The sequence below is a fragment of the Hetaerina americana genome, unplaced genomic scaffold, assembly GCF_022747635.1.
Source record: "Hetaerina americana unplaced genomic scaffold, ioHetAmer1.1.p SCAF_38, whole genome shotgun sequence".
In the NCBI taxonomy this organism is placed as follows: domain Eukaryota; kingdom Metazoa; phylum Arthropoda; class Insecta; order Odonata; family Calopterygidae; genus Hetaerina; species Hetaerina americana.
The window spans coordinates 1,522,564-1,544,548 of NW_027286963.1; the positions used below are offsets into that span (position 1 = coordinate 1,522,564).

At 39.1% G+C, this 21,985-nt stretch overlaps 1 protein-coding gene across 1 annotated transcript in view; it reads right to left on the reverse strand.

The window, feature by feature from the left end:
• The window catches only part of LOC139691565 (uncharacterized), a 419,909-nt gene that overhangs the window by 143,973 nt on the left and 253,951 nt on the right, over positions 1-21,985 (reverse strand). The window lies entirely within an intron of this gene.

Genomic DNA, 21,985 nt, shown 5'->3' on the forward strand with positions numbered 1-21,985 from the left:
ATTCTTGAATTTTTTTCACATATTAATTCAGTGTGCCCGTCACGTATTCTCTTCTTGCAAATCTTATCCAAATGTCTCCATTTCAACTTGACCCTTCTCCTCCAAATCTACTGACCAACATACGCATACAAATACATATTTTATACACTCGTCTATGTATGTATATATATATATATATATATATATATATATATATATATATATATATATATATATAAAATATCTTCGAAATGGAAAGCTCTTCGGCGACACACAAATACTAACAAAAAAAACAGAACTCAAATCGGAACGATGGGAGCGCCACACGGTGGTTATTCCGGGAACTTTTTGATCAAGGTAGTATATAAAAACACAGATGTAGATTTTTGGAATATAGAGACACAAAGAAAGGACACTCACAATTAGTTATTTTACGTTTCGACAGCACGGCTGTCGTCTTCAGAATGGCGTATATATATATATATATACAATATATATATATATATATATTATATATACACATATGATTTCGTCGACGTAACACGGAAGTGTTAAATACTAAATTGGACAGCAACAAACAATGTAGAAACACATAAAAAGATCACTCACACATTAATATTTAATCATTTCGACGGAAATCTGCTCCGTCTTTATCGGAAGGTGTAGAAATAATTACTTTTATATCTTCCGATAAAGACGGAGCAGATTTCCGTCGAAATGATCAAATATTAATGTGTTAGTGATCTTTTTATGTGTTTCTATATTGTTTGTTGCTCTCCAATGTATGCACATAAAATATTTATATATATATATATATATATATATATATATATATATATATATATATATATATATATACACACATCTTATTTTAGCACCATGGAAGCTAGGGTATATGGCAGGGGGGAGTGAATACACATCAGCCTATTTTTGACCCAAATATGACCTTACCGCAGTCGGACAATGTTATTTTGATCCCTTATCGTTCGTGGAAAAAATGATATCTTAAATTTCTCTGTTCTACACTTAATCTCTTTAATTTGAATTTTCATTTCACCAAAAAAAGTCCTTTCTCCTGAGGAAACCGACAGGAGAAATACTTTCCTACTTTCGTGAAGGCGGATAACACCTAAGCTGTCGTCATCTGCGTCATATTATCTTTCTATGGCTAACCTTTATTCCCACTTCGAACAGGAGATATTTGATCGAAATTGAATAAATGGGAGGTCGAGGTCAAGTTTCCCAACATCAAGAATTCATTCGCAAAGGGTTCGTAAAAAGATCCTTTCTCAAGACGTCTCACGGTAATCGATACTTACGGGGTTCTACTGCGTCTTCGGGTAGGGTGAAAAAAAATGATGTAAATTAAAAAAATGGAAAATAAGCTTGGTTTTCGCAAACCACGCATATCTCCCACCTTATACACCCGTTTACGAATGTTAGTATACATTCTCACAGTCTTCCACGGAATTGAAGAGATTATTCAAACATTATCATTATTGTTTTTTTAATTTACCCCCTCTTTCGAAACAAAAAAGATTCTCCGGAGCTGATGGAAACGTGACTTGACGTTCAAATTACCATATTTACGTAAAATAACCACGCAGGGAGCCGATTAATACAGTGAAGCATTATAAATAGTCGCTATCAACAACTGTAATGCCGTTTTTTCCGCGAGCGTTAGGGTAAGATTACCGTCCAGGAAAAACCTACGTTATGTTATAAAATATAAACTGGAATAGATATAGAATATTTATCATTTTTATCTCAAAACTACATATTTCTACTGTTTTTATACACATTCTCCAAACAGATTTAGATAGACATTTATCATATCTCTGAACTGGTTTTCAAATTACTTCAGCATAAAATTGGGTGTCGTCTAATATTGCAGCCAATCGATTACGGCATCTTCAAGTTTTTCGCCGAGACGAGCACAGAATATGTAGTAGTCTAACACTTCAATCCATGTGTTTCCATGTAACAGGGTCGTAGAAATCAGCAAAAAAACTTTCTTAAGAATTCAGATGTTGCAAAAACGCCGGTTTTCACGAAATTTTTCGTCAATTTTCAGGTGCAATTCATTGTTGACAACAGACGATCAGTCACTTATGTCGTCATCGTGGACATTTGTGTTCAATTTTAAACACACGACAATACTGACGCACATATCTTGTCACTCATCACATTTGGTCCAAAACAGAGCAGAAATTTCCCAAAGACGAATGTCGACAGCTTTGAAGTTATTATTTTTAAGTAAAAAACTTTATCACTGAACGGAATTCGTTCACATTTGGCGGGAATTTCAATTGTCTAGTTCATTTTGACTCGCTATTTTAAACTAACGAGAAGCAGAAGGACCTTCCAACCACTGCAGCTCGAGGCGTACTGACCTACTGTTTGCAGCGACAACACAGCGACCATTCTACAGCTCCCTTCACTAATTCTCACGCTAAACGAAAACAGAAGTTGACTCTCTGGACAGCCTTCGTATAAGAATAATGATGTCCACAGATGTGAAATAGTTTCAGCAAACGTTTTTCTTTTCCTGTTGTGGCCTAGTGTAGGAGCACTATTTTATCTAGCCCTTCTTTGCTTGTTCATCTCATCTACACAATAAAACGGAAATCAAGGCAAGGGCGTGCGGCGGGGGGCGTTAAGGTACCAGCCAATTTTTAAAATTTTTTTAACAAAAACCGCAGTTTTCAACCAGAAGATCGGTTTGATAGATTAAGGTAGACTTCACCTAATAGTAAAACCCTAAACGGCGTGTGAAATCACCCCCTGAACAGGGTATTAAGGGGAGACATTTTTTATACTTTGTCCCCTCTATGGTTTACCAGGAATTTTACCAGGATTTACCAGGATTTCTGGTACTCGAAAAATCCCCTACATCTTGGGTTAAACTGAAGTTGTGCAGGGGCGTGCCCGGAAATTGAACCCAGACCTTTGGGTGCGTAGTCGAATGCTCTAACCACTGGACTAATATACCCCACATCAATACATACACGAAAGTACATGAATTTGAATATGTATTTGTTCAAATACGAAAATTTCCGCTTGTACAAACATATCCATGTATACGCACGAACATCGTGCAATTAATGGCTGCGTCGGAATAATTACTCATTACACTTTTAGCATTTTAGTTTATTTTAATGCTTAAGGGCACTCAGGTTCAATTCCGTTGTGATTACATATCGCACGAGGGAATAACGCTTATGTCGGTGACGGTATCTCTCTCTCTCAATACAGGGTGCGTTCCAAAGGTAAAGCAATATAATTTGCGGCATTGCTCCTATTGATGGGAGCGGAATCGAACAACTTGGAGTAGGTCGGGTTGACACTAAGCTTTGCCGCAAAACCGGTCTCAGTGCTCTCCAAGCTGTGGAAGCGGCAGGACGTCAGTTATTATAAACCTCTCCTCGATGATCGTGTCACGAAAAAAATGGAATGGACGATCGAGCAACGTTACGCCATTAAATGTTTTGCTATACTGGAAAAATCTCTTGAGGATACTAACAAAATGATTGGTGAGGTTTACGGGGACTCGGCTGTGTCTTACTCTTTCGTTTCGAGGTGGTCAAAGGCCTTTGAGGAGGCCCGGGAAGAGTTTCACGACGAACAACGTCCTCTAGGCGAACGTCAACCAGAAACACCGACAACAATGTGGCTCGTGTTCGACAATCGTTGGACTCCGACCGTCGATTGAGTATCAACACGGTTAACAATGGGCTGAACTTGTCATCTACTGTTGTGTTTCCAATTCAAAATGAAGATTTAGCGATGAGGGAAGTGTGCGTCAAGTTCGTGCCCAAGATGCTTGCCCTGACCAAACACCAGGGCCCAACGCTTCCCCACCCCCCTTATAGTCCTGACGTCGCCCCAGCAGACTTTTTTTTGTTCCTTCGGACTAAGGTAGCCCTCAAAGGAACCCATTTTTCTTCCATAAAAGAGATCCAATCAGCCGTGAAGAATACCTTATGAGAGGTCCCCGAAGACACCTTCCAGGGCGCGTACTGGTCATGGCAGAGCCGCTGGCAAAAAATGTGAAGTGGGCCAAGGAAATTACTTTGAAGAATTTTAAGTGTTTGTGCAAATCTGTTCAATTTATTACTTTAAAAAATTAATGGTATTACTTTTGGAACGCGCCGTGTATTTTCCCCGTGGTCGAATATAGCAACAAGTACAATTTAGTGCCGTAATAATTCCCTCTTTGGTGTAGAAAGAAGACTCGGGCGCCTTGTACTTTTACATTATATCTCAAGTCATATCTTGTTCTCCTATGAAATCAACGGGGCTCCATAGAATATTTCTCCAACCCTCAAACTACACCCTTAATCTCTTCCCGTAACAACTTTTTAAATATTATCCATAATTGCACCAAGCCCCCGCAAGCGAAGGGAATTGTTTTTAAGCCTTAGATGACGTATTGCATGTACTCTGTTGCAGACAAAAATTCCATAATTTTATTTATTTCGAGTTTCCATCAACAACCAACAATAAAAGGTTCGTTTATTGCAGAACCCTATAACAACGGGCGAAAGCCATACATTATCAGGGTAATTAGGGGAAGGGGGAGGCCCAGAAGGGGTGCATCATTTTCCTGCCCCGCCAGCAATTTCCCATGTATAATCTGATATCTACCCTTGTTACAAAAGCACTCAGATTGGATGGTCGTAGGCATCACCCGGAATCGAACCCGGCCACTCCGTTCATTAAATACCACCCCTCTATTCAAGAGTGGTAGTATTTAACGAGAGAACAAATTATTGCGGATTTTATTTAAAACCTTCGAATGTTCTGAAAAAATACTATTAATCGATCAAAATTGAAGTAATATCCATATTTTTATGCTAAAGTTCCCATATTCAACATATATATGATCGTCGCAAAAGCGTCTGAAACAATGATTTATCAAGCAAGAAAATTCTCCTCCGTCTTCTTCGAAGTTGCAAGCGAAATCACAAAAAAAAGGAGCAACGAAAATCGTTGTCAACACACCGCACAGTAAAAACAAGTGACAGGCGCGTGACGTTCGTTTTGGTTACCATGGCGACGCCTCTCCGCGAAACGTTCACCCGCCACGACACTTGTCGTTTCCAAGGAAAACGAGCTCTCTTTGTTGTTGGGACACGTCTTGCGTTCCCTTTGTTGCGTTCCCGCACAGAAAGAAAGATTTCGCCAGCCTTTTTTATTTTTGTTGGTTTTTTTCCGGAACATTTTCTTCACAAAGAAAAATCCCACATACTTTAATCAAGGTTGTTCTTATTTGACAGCCGTGATCTCAAATGAAAGCCTCAAAGAAAACTTTCCTGGTGAAAAGACTTCTTTACGTAGGTATCCTTTGCATGTGGCAACTTATCTGTTGAAATTTGAAAAATAAGAGAGACGACTCCTTACGGCATCTCTTTTGGCATGAAAGGATTCGGGGAGAGATGAGATTTATTTTGAATGAACTCGGCGAAATTTTAACCCAAAACAAGAAATAGTAGTAAGCGGGAAACCATCTTGGTGAATCTTCTTGCAAGTAATTTTGAAGGAAGCGCACATTTTCCACTGAGCTAGAGCAAGGTAAGCATTCGCCATCCTTTTTTTGGTGTGTGCGCGAGATGCATTTTTTACTACGTGAAACATTCCTATTCGGTTTTAAATCCCAGCGAGTTTTGAGTGTGTGGGTTCTTTTTTTTAAAAAAAAAACGAAGGGATCTGTTGGACGAAATGGAATTTGTGTAAGCAAGTAATTCCTTACGAGTTTCGGGACGTAAGGGGGAACATATGAAGCAGTCGGGAGTGGCAAAAGAGGCATTCGCTTTAAAAGCCTTAAACGCGCTGTTGAATGCGGCAATGCTGTGACAAATGGGGTAATACCGTGTCAAATGGAGACGCAACTCTACCTGAGACCACCGAACAATTACACTAAATCCAAATTTCATATAACATCAGATAAGATTCAATGATTACTTAAAGTGGACATCCTAACGTGGAGATTGACGTAAGGACGAATTCTATACGAGAGTTGGCTGAAAACTAACTCACATACGCTTGTAGACCACGAACAAAATGATCTTCAGAAGCACTTCTGGTGGCATGAGGAAGTAACATTCCCCTCGACACGCATGCGCAGATTTGAGATCATTATATTCATCCAGTGTATTTTGAGAAGAGGAAGTATCGAGACGTGTCCTAGTCCTATGCCAAAACGAGTTAAACAGCGTGCCGCTGTCTAATTTTTGCCTTCACCTTATTGCCTAAGGTGTAATGAGCGGATGCTGTTTAACTTGAGTTGACATAGCACTAGAACACGTCTATATACTTACGCTACTCAAAATACACTGGATGAATGTAATGACCTCAAAACGGCGCATATGTGTTTAGGGGGGAATGTAACTTCCCCGTGCAACAAGAAGTGCTTCTGAAGATCATTTTACTTGTGTTCTACAAGCGTGTGTGAATTGGTGTTCAGCCTATCCTCATAGAATAAATCGAACGGGTGGTCATGAAACGGCAACTTTAACTAGGTAAAAGCGTAGGTATGGCAATTCTCATGCTTCGATTAAGTCAAACAAAAACATAACGAAAAAAACGCATAGTAACGTGGGTATTTAAAAAGTTTGGTAGAGAAAAGTGTGTAAATTAATATGCAAAAAGATGTGAAACTTGTAACGCCGAGGAGAAAATTCTTCTCACAGAATTAATTTCAGAGAAGAAGAATATAGTAGAAAATAAGAAAAGCGATTCAGTGACGTGGAAACAAAAGGAAAGAATCCGTTTTCTTCCTTATGTTCTTCCACAAACTATATACGTGTATATATATATATATATATATATATATATATATATATATATATATATATATATATATATATATATATACTACCTTGATCAAAAAGTTCCCGGAATAACCACCGTGTGGCGCTCCCATCGTTCCGATTTGAGTTCTGTTTTTTTTGTTAAATTGGTACATCTGTTGTTGATATTCCCTTTAAATCTTAGTGTCATAACTTGACATTTGCAAAAGTTACGTAGCCAAGAGTACATCTATCTCTGTGTGTGTTGGCGATTTTTTACAATTTCAGAAATGGATTTAAATTTGCAACAACGAACTTGTATTAAATTTTGCGTAAAAAACGGATTTAGTGGCGCACGGACGTTGGAAATGTTGGAAAAGTGTTTCGGCAACGATTCTCTAAAAAAAACGGTCGTTTACCAGTGGCACGAGCGGTTCAGAAGTGGTCGTGAGTCAATCGAAGATGATGAACGCAGTGGCAGACCATCGACATCGAAAGTCGGTGAAAAAATTGATAAAGTAAAAGAAATGTTGGTCAATAACCGCAAATTAACCATCAGAGAAATAGCGGAGGACTTGAACATTGCCTATGGATCCGCCCAAGACATTGTGGTTAATGATTTGGGTTTCCGTCGTGTAGCAGCAAAGTTGGTGCCAAAATACCTCAATTTCATGCAAAAAAGAGACCGTGTTGACGTCGCAAAAGACATGATTTGCGAGGCTGAATCCGATCCCACATTCATCAAAAGGATCATTACTGGAGACGAGACGTGGGTTTATGAGTACGACACGCAATCCAGACATCAGGCAAGTGAATGGCGTTCACCAAATGAGCCGAGACCAAAAAAACCACGTCGTTTTCAGTCAAAAAAGAAGGCAATGCTGACGGTTTTCATGGATTACAACGGTGTAGTGCATCATGAATTTTTGCCAGAAGGCCAGACAGTAAACAAAGAGTATTATTTGGGCGTTATGAGACGTTTGCGTGAAGCAATTCGCCGAAAGAGACCAGAAATGTCGGCAGAAAACTCGTGGATTTTGCACCATGATAACGAACCGTCGCACAGTGCTATCATTATTCGTAATTTTTTGACGAAAAATGCAACAAATACCATCCAACAGCCACCGAATTCACCTGATTTGGCTCCCTGTGACTTCTTTCTGTTCAATCGAGTTAAAAAACCATTACGGGGAACGCGTTTTAGCAGCCGAGAGGAAGTAATGGAAAAATCGCAGGAAGCACTGATGGACATACCGAAAACCGAATATAAAAAATGTTTCGAGGATTGGATCAAGCGCTGGCATAAGTGTGTTGCAGTCGATGGGGATTACTTTGAAGGGGACAATATAGATTTAGATGAATAAACCTGTATTTTTAATTTTCTGAATAAATTCCGGGAAATTTTTGATCAAGGTAGTATACACATACATACATACATATATATTTCTATATATATTTCTATATATATATATATATATATATATATATATACATGCATGCATACATACATACACAAAACATTTTGCGGCTTTCCAAAAAGAGAAATGCTAAGCTAACACTAACATAGGAGGGCAAAAACTAGAGCAGGTAGAACAGTTTACGTATCTCTGAAGTGTTTTGGACCAATACGGTCAAAGTAGTAAGGACGTAAGGAGAAGAATTGCGCTAGGCAAAGAGGCTTTTACAAGGAGGAGGGAGTTGATGACAGGGACGTTGAGTAAGGATTATGAAAAGACTCGTAAAAACTAGGATATTGAGCGTAGGCGCGGAAACGTGGTCATTGAGGCAGGGGGGTAGAAGTAGTAGATGGAGGCTTTAGAAATGCGTGTGTGGATGGAGAAGGTTAAATGGACGGAAAGGAAAACAGCTGACGAAGTAGGGTGGAGGAGGAGAGGGGATTGTCGGGAGAAATCATAAGGAGGCAGGGAAAAGAATGAAAAGCATGTTGATTGGCAGTGAGATGTTGAAGACGATGTATTTGAAGGAAGAATATTGGGAAGAGACATACATAGGATAGGGATCCTGGAAGGAATGAACGGACGGGCTTGTAGAGTAGGATGTTGAGCTGTGTTATGTAGGGAGAGAAAAGGGAAATATTTGTTTTCTGGGTTCAACCAAAACGTACCTTACTTGGTAGAATATCTATTATATGATATATATTATTACACATACATATATATATTATTTTTTATTATTTTAATTAGGTAATCTACCGGTTAAGGTAGGTTTTTGGATGGACATAATTACTAATTAAATAATTTGTGAATCCTAGCAAAACACAACATCCCACTCTACATCAGGTCCCTCTTCATCTCTGACTACTTTCTTCCTCCCTTCATCCCGGCCAACATCCCTATCCTGTTCCTTCCCTTTCCTCGTTTGCCTAACATTTTCCCCTCTAATACAGTCTTCAACATCCCACTGCCGACCAGTCATCCCCCTTTATCCACTTTTCCTGCCTCCATAGGATTTCTCCCAACAAACCCCTCTCTTCGCCCACCATACCAAGTACTTCCTCAAGACGCCGAATCTCAATGTCTTCAGGTCGAAGACGCCGAATGCAACTTCGGCGAAACTGTTGTAAGAATCAAACAACGACGCGGTGAAACCCGATAATGCATTTTTAATTTTCTGAATAAATTCCGGGAAATTTTTGATCAAGGTAGTATATATATATATATATATATATATATATATATATATATATATATATATATATATATATATATATATATATATATATATAATTAGGTAATCTACCGGTTAAGGTAAGTTTTGATATATATATATATATATATATATATATATATATACACACTGTAAATATACTATATATACATGTACATGTGTATATATACATATAATATGTACATATATATACAATATATGTGTACATATATATAATACATATATATTTACTTTTATACGTATATACACACACGCAAACACAAAAACATACGGGTGTATACATAAAATTTCCCCTCGCGTTTTCGATGTGATCGCTTGTGATTGCCTATGGGTAGCACCAATTTCTGACCAGAACCAGCCAGACCTTTCTCCCCACGAGGAAGGCGCACACAAGCAAAATAATGATGATAAGTGAGGGTTAGGGAGGGTCAGACGTTTATTTCTTTCGCCCTGTCGATATTCCTCGTTTTCATTCCCCTTCCAAGGGATCCGAAGAACCCATGCGACCGGGATCAGCATCCATCTTGCCGGTGGACCTTCTCGGAAAAGAACCAACGAATTCCGAAACGAGTTACTCTCTTTTCTTCTTCGGGATTTGCAAATCTTCTTGGAGGTGATTTTGCCTCGCATCTTCCTTACAGAGGTAAGGGAGACAATATACAGGGTTCGTCCGGAAAATAAGAGTACTGAGCTCAGGAAAAAAAAATTATTACACTTTTACATATCTTAAGCTAATATTCCTCAAAATAGGACCCTTGTGAGTCGATACACTTGTTCCAGCGGCGTTCCCATTCCTGGAACGCTCCCGCGAAGGCATCATCGGGAACCTCTCGAAGACCCGTCGTCGACCTCTTCTCTACCCTCCACGAACATCTTGTGCCACCGAAAGATCATGTTTCTGGACATGGCTGACTCCCCGTAAGCCTGGTTAATCATACCGACAGTTTCGGTAGACGATTTCCCAAGCTTTACCGCAAATTTGATGGAATAACGCTGCTCCAAAAACTTCGGCATCGCGTTCCGTGACGTGGGTCGAGCGTGGAGGTTCGCGTTAACAGAGCTCCTCACTACACCACAGCTCAGAGCCGACTGCCTTTTTCAGCGTCGCTTGCCAACATACCCCCCTCCAATCGCAGCCCGTCAGAGCGGTGCTGGGCGCGCCTGGAGCGGCGGGAAAAAATCAGTACACTTATTTTCCGGACGAACCCTGATAAATACATATTAATTTCCTTGTCTATAAAAACATTTAGAATATATTTGATCAATGAATTATTTAGAAACTTGAAATCAAACTGAAACATTCGACCAACAGAACGCCGTCACAACTAAGGTCGACCCATTACTACGAGTAGGTCGCACTTTCTCTCCCTTGACCTTACCAATACATCATCGTTCTCCCCGTCAATTATACCCTTGATATGAAAAGCCTTTGGGAGTATGAGATGATATATGATTGGTTGGTTGATGTTGCTTTTGATTGATAGGGTATTTATTTGCGAATGATATTGCGGAGTGCATGACCCCGAAAAGCTTTCATAGTGCACTTGAAGGGGGCGTGTCGTTAATTGCCATAGTAACTGAACCCCTGCCCGATCCCTGCATTCGTCGATGGTCGAAGGCGTGGCAGACGTAACGTTCAGTCATCTTCGTCGTACGATATTTCATTCGATTCAATCCCACTCACTCCTATTCTCTTTTCCCCATGGATACGGAGGCGGAAGAGAGAGAGGAAAAGGGATGAGTGTATCTGCAGGGTTAATCTAAGGGAGATCTCTTCTTTTCGGTACCCTTTTTTCCGATACGAAAAGAATTACCACGGAATGGTTGCCAGCTTATGATATTCTAGGAGTCATGACGGTATTTATCATTGAAACCAGTACTTTTGGGATATTTCTGTTTATATTTTTTATATATAATATTGGTCATTGAGATTGTCATTTTTTTGAATATATAACGGTATTATCTCTCTATATATGTGCATCTGTGTGTTGGTGTGTGTGAATGTATATATATATATATATATATATATATATATATATATATATATATATATATATATTATATTATATATATCCATACATATATAGAGAATTACATATATATATATTATATATATATATATACGTGTGTGTGTAGTGTGAGTGTAAAATGACCAAAAGAGAGCAGTGGCGAACACAAAAACAAAATAGCACAAAAAAACTCAACCGCATTCCGAATTTTCGATGGCACTGCCACCTTTCTCAAGGGATAGAAGGTAATCATCTTTCCTCTTCTCCTTTTCCCTTCTCTCCCTTGAGAAACGGGTTAGCGGCACTGAAAATTAAGAATATGTGTGAGTTTATTATTTGCGTTTTTCTGTTCGCTCGTCATATTGATACACTTGATGACGATGATGCTGAGCGCTTGATAAAATTTCCAGAAACACTGTTTAAAAAAAAACACAAAAATGTAACCCTAGAATCCTTACCGTGAGAAATAATCAATGCCAATGAAAAAAAGTGAGGCACTCTTAAAAAACTTGGAAAAAAATTTGGACATGTGAAATGAGGGTGGCGGGTTGGGAGGGAAGGAACTCCTTTCTATACCTAAAAAAAAAAGAATAGCCCGAAAAACAAAATGGAAGTGTTTGAATAATAATACCTAAAACTACAGTAACCCCGTACAATGGAAGGAAGTAGGAGGAGAATACGTTAGATGTAGTAATGCATTACCCTTTTCGGTCCACCGGATGGGGGGCCACTTAAAAGCGCCCCTCCCCACAGATAAAAGAGAGAGAGAGGTAGGGTCCGGATTTTAGTCATTCGTAGTTCTTCAGGCCAGAGGGTGAGGCGAGCGGCCCCTAAGGTACGCGATAATTTGCGCTTTGATCACATGTGGAAAGGGTGACCTCTCCTGCCAACCACAGCAACGACAAACCCCCGGGCTTAACACACCTCTGAAATTCGAGTACTCTCAAGATAGCTATTTTCCCTCCTTCATAATTTCCTCTGCAGCCTGCAAATGCACCTTCCTTGTCATTCATTTTAATGCTCCTACATTCCATTTCCTATCCCGCCGGTCTTGCCTTAACCCCTTCGAAACGAACGCTACATTTCATAACAACTAAATTCTGGTCAGAGTCATCATCCGCTTCCGGGAAGCTGTGCGAACTGATCACACTGTTCCTAAACCTGTGTCTAACCAGAATATAACCTAACTAATACCTTTTACCACGGCATTTTCCGTCATTACAAACGCCTTTTGTGGTGTCTAAACCAAGTGTTGGTGATGACTAAGCCCCGTCTCCTGCAAAACTCAACTGCTTTCCCTCCGCGGTCATTCCTCATGCCTAAACCGTAGTCCCCGACCTCGTCACCTTCTCTTACTTGGCCTACCGTCGCATTCCAATCCCCCATCACTATCAAATGTTTCCCTGCAGGAACAAACGTAATTATGACCTCCAGCTGATCGTGTATCCCATCGACTTCTTCCTCCTTATGATTGCTTGGATGTGTGCGTGTGTGCGCGCGCGCGTGCGCACGTGCGCGTGTTCATGTGTGTGGGTCGCGGTAGTCCAGTGGGTAGAGCATTGGTCTACTAACCGGAGGTTCCCAGAATGAATTCCCGGGCAAGCCTCTCTGGGCACCTGCAGCTGCACCCAAGCTATGCGATTTTTCGGGCACCAGATCTTCCTGGGAAACCATAGCCGGCACAAGGAAAGGAACTGGCCCCCCTACCCTGATGTGTGAATTTTAACACGCCGTATAGGGCTTAGTACTGGGTGATCTCTACCACCACCAACCAAACCGACCTTCGGATTGATTACAGTGTTAATGGGTCATATATATATATATATATATATATATATATATATATATATATATATATATATATATATATATATATATATAAAATACACAGTAACACACAATATAGAAACACAAAAAAAGAGAACACTCACACGTATTTTCTTGATATTTCAAGAAAATACGTGTGAGTGTTTTTTTGTGTTTCTATATTGTGTGTTACTGTGTATTGTACTATTCGGCACTTCCGTGTTACGTCTATGAAAGCATATATATATATATATATATATATATATATATATATATATATATATATACAGGACATGTATCATTTTATCGAAGTAACACGGAAATGTTGAATAAAAAACTTAAATAAATAAAAAGAACACTCACAGGAACCTGAATTCCGTGGAAATTATTAAGAAATAACGTTTGAGTGTTCTTTGTACGTGTCAATAATATCGACGGAATATAGCAAGCTATATGCATATACGAGTTTTATACACATATATACATTAATGTAAATACCTACATACACACACGCGATGAATGAATAATGCTCTACGCAAAGATTCAGTGGACAGAATGAACTTAATATTGAGGCGAAATTGCTCTAGTGCGTAAACTGAGCGGTTGCTCCAAACTTAACGTCACGTGACTGCGACGTTGCCGCTGTCTTCCTCTTCCCCTTTGAGCATTGATGGATGTGCTTTTTGCGTCTTTTTATACTCACTGATTCCGAAATAATCCTAAATTTTTTATCCCACCCCCCAACCCACCATTACGGCCACAGACTCGGGGGTGGGACGTGGATAAGGGGCTTACTGGGGTGGTGTCGGGGGTTGGAGTCGCCTCGGGCTGTTACACGCGCATCCTTTCTCAAATTTCGAAACGCAGCACGCGTCATAGATTTTCCGCCGAGGCTCCAAAGCCAAGCGATGCAAAGGGCCAGCCAGCAACGAGCGACGGAATTAATTCACGCTTCCTACTCCAGCAGTCATTTTTTTGAACCTTCGACCGAGGAAAAAGATGACACGGGACGTAATCCTTTGCTATTTACGGTGACACTCTGCCCTGGTCGCCATGAATATACAACCACTTCCGTACATCCATCCAGCACAGAAGAGTTCCAATCAACCAAAATGGCTGAACTGATACGTTCGCATACTGTGAGCATTAATGGTGAGGGTACATCTCTTGACACACGCCTGGCCGATTTCCTAGAAAGGTTTGTTGTGAACGTAGAGTTGATGGTGGAGATAAACTCGTGATGAGGGTTGGGCTCCTGTGGTACATGCGTGTGGGTTTATATATATATATATATATATGTGTGTGTGTGTGTGTGTACATTTATATAAATATATATATATATATATGCGTAACAAATATATTAATATGTATTATTATTAGGTAAATAAATATTTTGTGCTTCCTAACAAAATACAAAATACAAAATCCAGTATCCTACTCTGCCTCAGACCCCTCTTCATCTCTGAGTACCTTCTTCCTCCCTTTATCCCGTCCCCGGGATATATATATATATATATATATATATATATATATATATATATATATATATATATATATATATATATATAAGGCCGAAAGCTCAAACATTTTTCCGTGTTAGTGTCCTCTTAAATGTTACTATTTTATTTGTGTTCTATTGCGCCGTCCCATTATTATACTGCTCGTGTGAGTGTTTCCGTATAATCGATATATATAGTATATATATATATATATATATATATATATATATATATATATATATATATACATATACATATGTATATATATATATCGTGCGGCGCTTAAATCCAGACATTCCAAATGTAATTTGGAACTAAGATTATTTCCTTCTGTAGCTGCGTAAAAAAATCCATCGTTCTTTTATTTGAGTTTTGATATTCATTTTGCCATCGTCTCCAAGTATCAAGTCCTTCCCAATATCAATTTTTGATCCCTTCTCTTCGTCCATGATGAATGTTCAAGAAAGAATTAGTTTTTCCTTACGCTGAATTTCTATCCGTGGACTAACATCGCTTCTCTTGAAAGAAGATGCCGCGGGAAAACGAAATGAGAAAGTAAGCGAGAGGTTTAACTTTTCTTTGTAAAGAAATAGTTCACTGCAACTTTCTTTTTCTTTTCGTAAATGCCATTACTCAAAATTCCAAACGAATCCATCTATCCCCCTCTTTGGTTCCATCCTTCCTTTTCTATTCCCTAATCGAACCCCCAGATATTCATTCCACCGTCACTTCCAAACTCAGGCTTACAGGATCATTAGCAAAACCCTTCAAAATCATCCGCGAAGGCATGTCATAATTCATTCCCAGGGTAAAGGGTGGGATTGGAGTGGATGACTACTCCTAGTGCTCCCCCGGTGAAATAGAGAAAAAAGTCAAAGAGTCCCACCAAACGCACTTAACGCGCGGTCTATAGGGGACGGATTGGTAAAATGGAATGGGTCGAATGGGGCCAAACCTTTCGATCAATATCCAGTCCAATTAAACGGATTTTCGAATCCCAACAATTGCCCTGCTGTTACCGACATCGAGTGGCGAATCTTAAAAACGTACCTCCGAAAGCATTCAGTTCTGATCAAAATCGGATTTTCGATAGAGCTTTCTAAAGGCACTTCAACCACGTGCAATGGAAGAAGATACGATCTCGAGTTCTAACTTCGGAGGCGTTTTCCGAATCATCCATCCGTCCCACTCTTTCATTAAATGTAATAAAATTAAGTTTACATTATCAATAAATATCCAAATAAATGCCAACTCTTATAAAACATATTTGAGCAACGCCAGACTTCGCCGGACCGATTTATCCGTACAACTGTGACTCGATTTCATCCGTATTCTAACCCTTTTCCATTTAATTTTATCATATATACCAAATTTAAAAAGGTTGTAACAAATTCTATTATTTTTTATCTAAGTGGGCAATTAACTTAAAAAAAATACAATCCTATATTGTCGAGGTAAACTTGTGCTATTTGAAAAGCCGTTACTATAAAGTCGATAGAATTCTACATGGTACCCTGAAAACCATGGCTAGGGTGTACGGCAGGGGGGGGGGGTGGAGGATGGTTACACACCAGACATGTGGCATCAAAAATTAAATTTTTCTGAACTTTCACTCACAATATATCTCAGTAAAATAGTTAAAATAAGGAAGGACATGATAACTACAGATATATGCCCTACTGTATCTAAAATTAATACATTTCTCTACTCATACGAGAGGAACTATAAGGTTATAAGAAGGAAAGGTATCACACTAGACCACTAAAAATAGTACGCACCACAGTATGTTGGGGTTAAGGATGTTACATATCCAACACCATCACTGAAGATGCCTGATTATTCCAATTTATGCAAAAGTTTTAAGCTGTAATTTAACCATCGTTCCAATGAGAGAGAGCGAAACTATAGTAGTTCCCCTAGTAATAATCTTGATACCCTACTCAGTTTATCAAAACATAGGTTCAAAAACCTAGCTCCTCTACGCTGCACGCGATCTAATTAGACAATCAACCCAATTTCATGAGGATTCCATAAACAAGCAGCATTTTTCGAAAGATACCATAATTAGCGTAACTAGAAAGAAAAAACTGGTGCTAAACCTTACCGTCACATCTCCCAAATACTCTTCTATTGAATCCGTATCCCAGGTTATGGTAAAAAACGCAGAATTATTGAATTTAAAACTATGTTAGCAGAATTCAACAAACTAAATTGACTTAATTCTAATTGTCGCATTTTTTGTCGGAACGAAATGAAAATTACTCTTCAATTCGCGCTTTGTCATTATTACATACAGTCGAAGGTTGAAATAGATTTATCTAATTGCCTAGTAATTCTTGAGATAATTAAGCAACCAGAGATCACAGTTCTCAAGAGATATGCGTTTAGAGAGGGATTAATTTTCGGGATGAGGGTGGAATACCGAGAAAACTGGAGGGTGAGGGGTGGTGAAATTTAAAGGCGTTCCAGGAAAGGGATAACCATGGGGAATATCACAGAACACCGAACTGGAGGTGATCACATTTCTTCATGACTTATTTGATCGCAAAAAAATTTGTAAAACATTGAAGAAATGTCTTCAAAATATCACTGCTCTTCGCACGGGAAGAAGCATAACCTAATAAGACATTTCGGTCGTCTTTGACTTGATAAACGAACGGGGGCCAAAAAATATCCTTCAATATCATGGAAAAGTGAATATCAATGGGGCAATAAAAGAGGATAGCGCTTTTTTTGGAAAAAAATTGATTTTTTTCGACATAAAAAAACATCCCACACATACTGCCTTGGAAAAACGGGCCGTTTAAGTGGGGATTGCTTTTTTTCGACACTGGAGTTGTAAATGTGCTCTCTATGCGTTCGAATCGAGAATAAATCATCGATTTCCGAAGGGTAAAGGTTTCCTTTCAATATGATGTGCGCTTCTGCGAGTTCAATTTTTTTCCCCCCGTCTAATATTTATCGTCATAATAAATCATCATTCGTTTTTTTTTAAATCTCTACAGGTTTTATCACTCGAGACCAACAAGAGACAATGGTTTCCCGAACCATGAGGAACAGCGTACAGCTTCACACGATTCATTATCAACCAATCAAAAACTCCAACGAGTCTCTCTTTCGAGGTAAAAATACATTGTTTAAATAAAACAATTGTCAGAAATGTAAATAAAATATATGGGTATTGAACTAAATCGGTCGCCATTTTCCAAGTTTTCAGCTCAAGGGTTTATTAGTTATTTTTTTACGTTCTGACACTTCATCTACGTCAATGTAACACACTGCGCAAGCCGCCGGGAAGACCTCTGTCAGGGATGTCATAACAATAGCCTATCGGGAATTAATAATCACCTAGATTAAATATTATTATTATAAGGTAATCTACCGGTTAAGGTAGGTTTTTGGATGGATACAGCTACTAAATAAATATTTTTATGACTCCTAAGAAAACACAAAATCCAGCATCCTACTTTACATCAGGTCCCTCTTCATCTCTGAGTACTTTTTTTCTCCCTTCATCCCATCCAACAATGCTATCCTGTTCCTTCCCTTTCCTCGTTTGCCTAACATTCTCCCCTCAATTACAGTCTTCAACATCCCACTGCCGGTCAATACCCCCTTCAGCCACTTTTCCTGCCTCCATACGATTGCTCCCAACAAACCCCTCTCTTCGTCCACCATACCAAGTACTTCCTCGTTTGTTTTCTTCTCTGTCCAGTTCACCTTCTCCATTCTTCTCCACACCCACATTTCAAAAGCCTCCAGTCTACGTCTATCCTCCTGCTTCAACGACCACGTTTCCGCGCCGTACATAGCTACGCTCCATTTCAAAGTTTTTACGAGTCTTTTCTTAACATCCTTACTCAATGTCCCTGTCATCAACTCCCTCCTCCTTGTGAAAGCCTCTTTGCCTAGCGCAATTCTTCTCCTTACGTCCCTACTACTTTGACCGTGTTGGTCCAAAACACTACCGAGATACGTTAACTGTTCTACTTGTTCTAGTTTTTGCCCTCCTATTTTAATGTTGAGCTTGGCCTTTTTCTTTCTAGAAAATCGCAATAATCTTTGTTTTATTAATATTGATTCTCATCCCATACCTGTCGCACTGAATTTCCAATTCACTCAGCAATGCTTGCAACCTCTTGGCTGACTGACAAAATTAAAAATGGCGTAAATTATAAGGAAGAATAAATTTGCTAATAGGGTTAATGAGGAAATGCAAAGTGATTCATTTAAAAAACACAAAAAAACGTGCAAATTTATATACATGGTAGCGGGAAATCTATTTCCACATAAAAGTTGATTTCACTCGATGTGAATGTTCTTTTGTATGCGAAATAAAGGCGGAATACACAAAATGAACTTCAACCACTCAAAAGATAGACCTCCACTATACCAAGAGAGGAAATACATATCTGGAAAATACGAAGGGGAAACTTGTGGTTCCAACCCCTAGGGTCAAAGTTGAAAATGTGATCCCCCTCCCGTTGTTGGCAGCGGATGGCGAGAGGCAATTCCTTCCAGGCTGTATATAAAAAGCTTCTTTGCTCAACGCAACCCATTTCCTTATGTCCCTATTACTTTAACCATTTTGGTCCGCAAAAGATCGGAGATAAGTAAACTGTTTCATAATTTAACTTTGGATTAATCTCCATACGATTGCTCCCAACAAACCCCTCTCTTCGTCCACCATAACAAGTACTTCCTCTTATGATTGATTCCGTCTATGTCTCAAGAAAACTCAGGTGTCTTGTATCTTTCGAGAAACAAGAAATGACCAAACTGATACCACCTAATATATGTAATAGATACCACCTAGTAGTCACGCCTACTCTCTTTTCGTAGAATTAAAAAAAAATAATTAATTTTTACGAAGAATATTTTCGAGTTCCTTAATTAAAGTTTTCTTTCGACTGATCCCACACAAGTTTCTTAATTCAAACGCGGCCCAAATCAAGCAAAAGAACACCTTAACCTTAACTTGTCCCCTATATTTCTCCAAGACACGTCTGGGGAAACGTAGTATCTTTAAAGACACTGCCCGCATAGTCCATGCAAGTGTATACCATTCAAAGGTTATCAGTAAAGGAAATCTCGAAGGAGCGTCAGGGTCAATAAATTCTAAGGGATTGGGAGGTATAGGCCTTTTTATCTCTCCCTCTTTGTCAACCCCCAATCACATCGCCACCTACCCAGTCCCCTATGCAAAGCACTTCCTCTCTATTCAGACTAGAAACTCGTCCGAAAGCACATCCAATAGCTCCAAACATTCAAAAGGGTGGGCGTTGTTGATCTTATCCATTATAGGGGACGTCGGGAAAACGGTAGGCTTGTCATTGAAAGAGGAAGAATTGTTTTAAGGCGAGAGAAATATTAGGGGAAAACAATAAAAATTCAACGAGGCATGTTCTTTTTTTATTAATGGCTGGCAAAATTCGCACAACGGTATCGGAAAATACCAGGGACGAAAAGGACCAAGTAAATGCTAGATTGGAAATGGAGGAGTCAAGGAATAAACATTGAAATGATGGCATACATTTTAATATGTGGCATTATTTTACTATATGGCATCTATTTAATGATGGAATATATTTTAATAAGTGGCATTTATTTAATTTTATTTAAGCACCCCAACGTCTCAGATCAATTTAATCCTTACTTACTACATATTAAGACAGATAAAGTATCATCACCAGTATTTAAATCTTAGGATTGGTTTATTGCAGCCCTCCCAATTCTACTCTATTTAATGTCAATTCCCTCAATTCTTGAAACCTTCTCTGTTTTACGTCCTTCTTAATTTGTCCTATGTTCATGTCTCTTGGTCTTCCTCGTGGAATCTTCCCTTCCATTCTTCCTTCTATTATATTCCTAATCAATCCATTGTACTTTAATGTATGTCCAGTCCATCTATTTCTTCTTTGCCGTAGTGCTCTCCATATGGTCTTATCCCCTTCTGCTCTTCTATATACTTCCTCGTTCCTTACTTTATCTGTCTTTATTGAATCTTCAGCATTCTCCTCCAGCACCATGTTTCAAAGACTTCTATTCTTCGCTGGTTCACTTTTCCAATTTTTCAAGTCTCGGAACCACAGAGCGCCTTGCTCCGCACGAAAGTCTTGACGAACTGCTTCCAGCCTTAGGTTCTATGAACATAGTAATTGCCTCTTCTTCATGAACACCTTCTTTGCCTATGCTATTCTTTGTTTGATGTCGGTCAATCTTCTTCCATCCCATGTTATGCTACTGCCCAAGATAGATGAAGGATTCCCCTTGCTCTAGTTTCACCCCTCGGAAATTGTGATATCTGCATTCAGCTTCTCTCTTCTGCACACACAAGGATTTTATCTTTCTTCTTGTATATGTTTATATTACATTCCCCCAGTACTTGATCCAGAGCACTTAGGAGTTGCTTGCAGGCCCTCTCGCCTTTCCGCCACTACTGCAGAAGTCATCTGCACACCGGAGTATGTTGATTTCTCCTCCATTTACCTTGACTCCTTTGATACCCATTTCTTGTGTTTCTTTACAACAGAAATATACGAAATTTTAATTAGAATGCTAATTCCGCAGACGATATATCATGAACGTTCTTATTTTACGATAAATTTATGGTAAAAAGTATCACACAATCCGGAATAGATTGGCTTTTGCTGAGCCCAAAATTAGTCTGAATGCGGTTTAGGGGTCATCACCTAGAGTAATGTTAAATCTCCAATTATATTGGAGATTTAACATCACTGGGATATCATCGACCACCCCTCCTTAGAGCCCAAACGTTGCCCCCAGCGACTACCACTTGTTTCTCGCTCTCAAAAAACACCTTGGAGGACAGAAATTCAAGTTAGATGAGGAAGGGCAAGAAGCAGTCGTCAGTTGGCTTCGCGACGCGGCGGGAGAAAGGTACGACGCCGGTATTAAAAAGCTGCTTACAAGGATGCAAAAAGTGATTGATCGTCAAGGCGACTTCGTAGAAAAATAGCTAAATGCTCAATCTTTCAAACGATGTATGCAAAGTGGAAAATAAATTCGATTTTTCATGAAAAAAATAGGAGACCTTACTTTTCGAATCGCCTTCGTATAAATATCGCTAACTATTCGAAGATCTGATTCACATTAACCGGCGAATCACTTAAAAGGGTTCCATAACTATATTGAATAATCGAAATAACCAAGGCGACAACAATCTTTCAACATGACAACGTTCGTCCACACA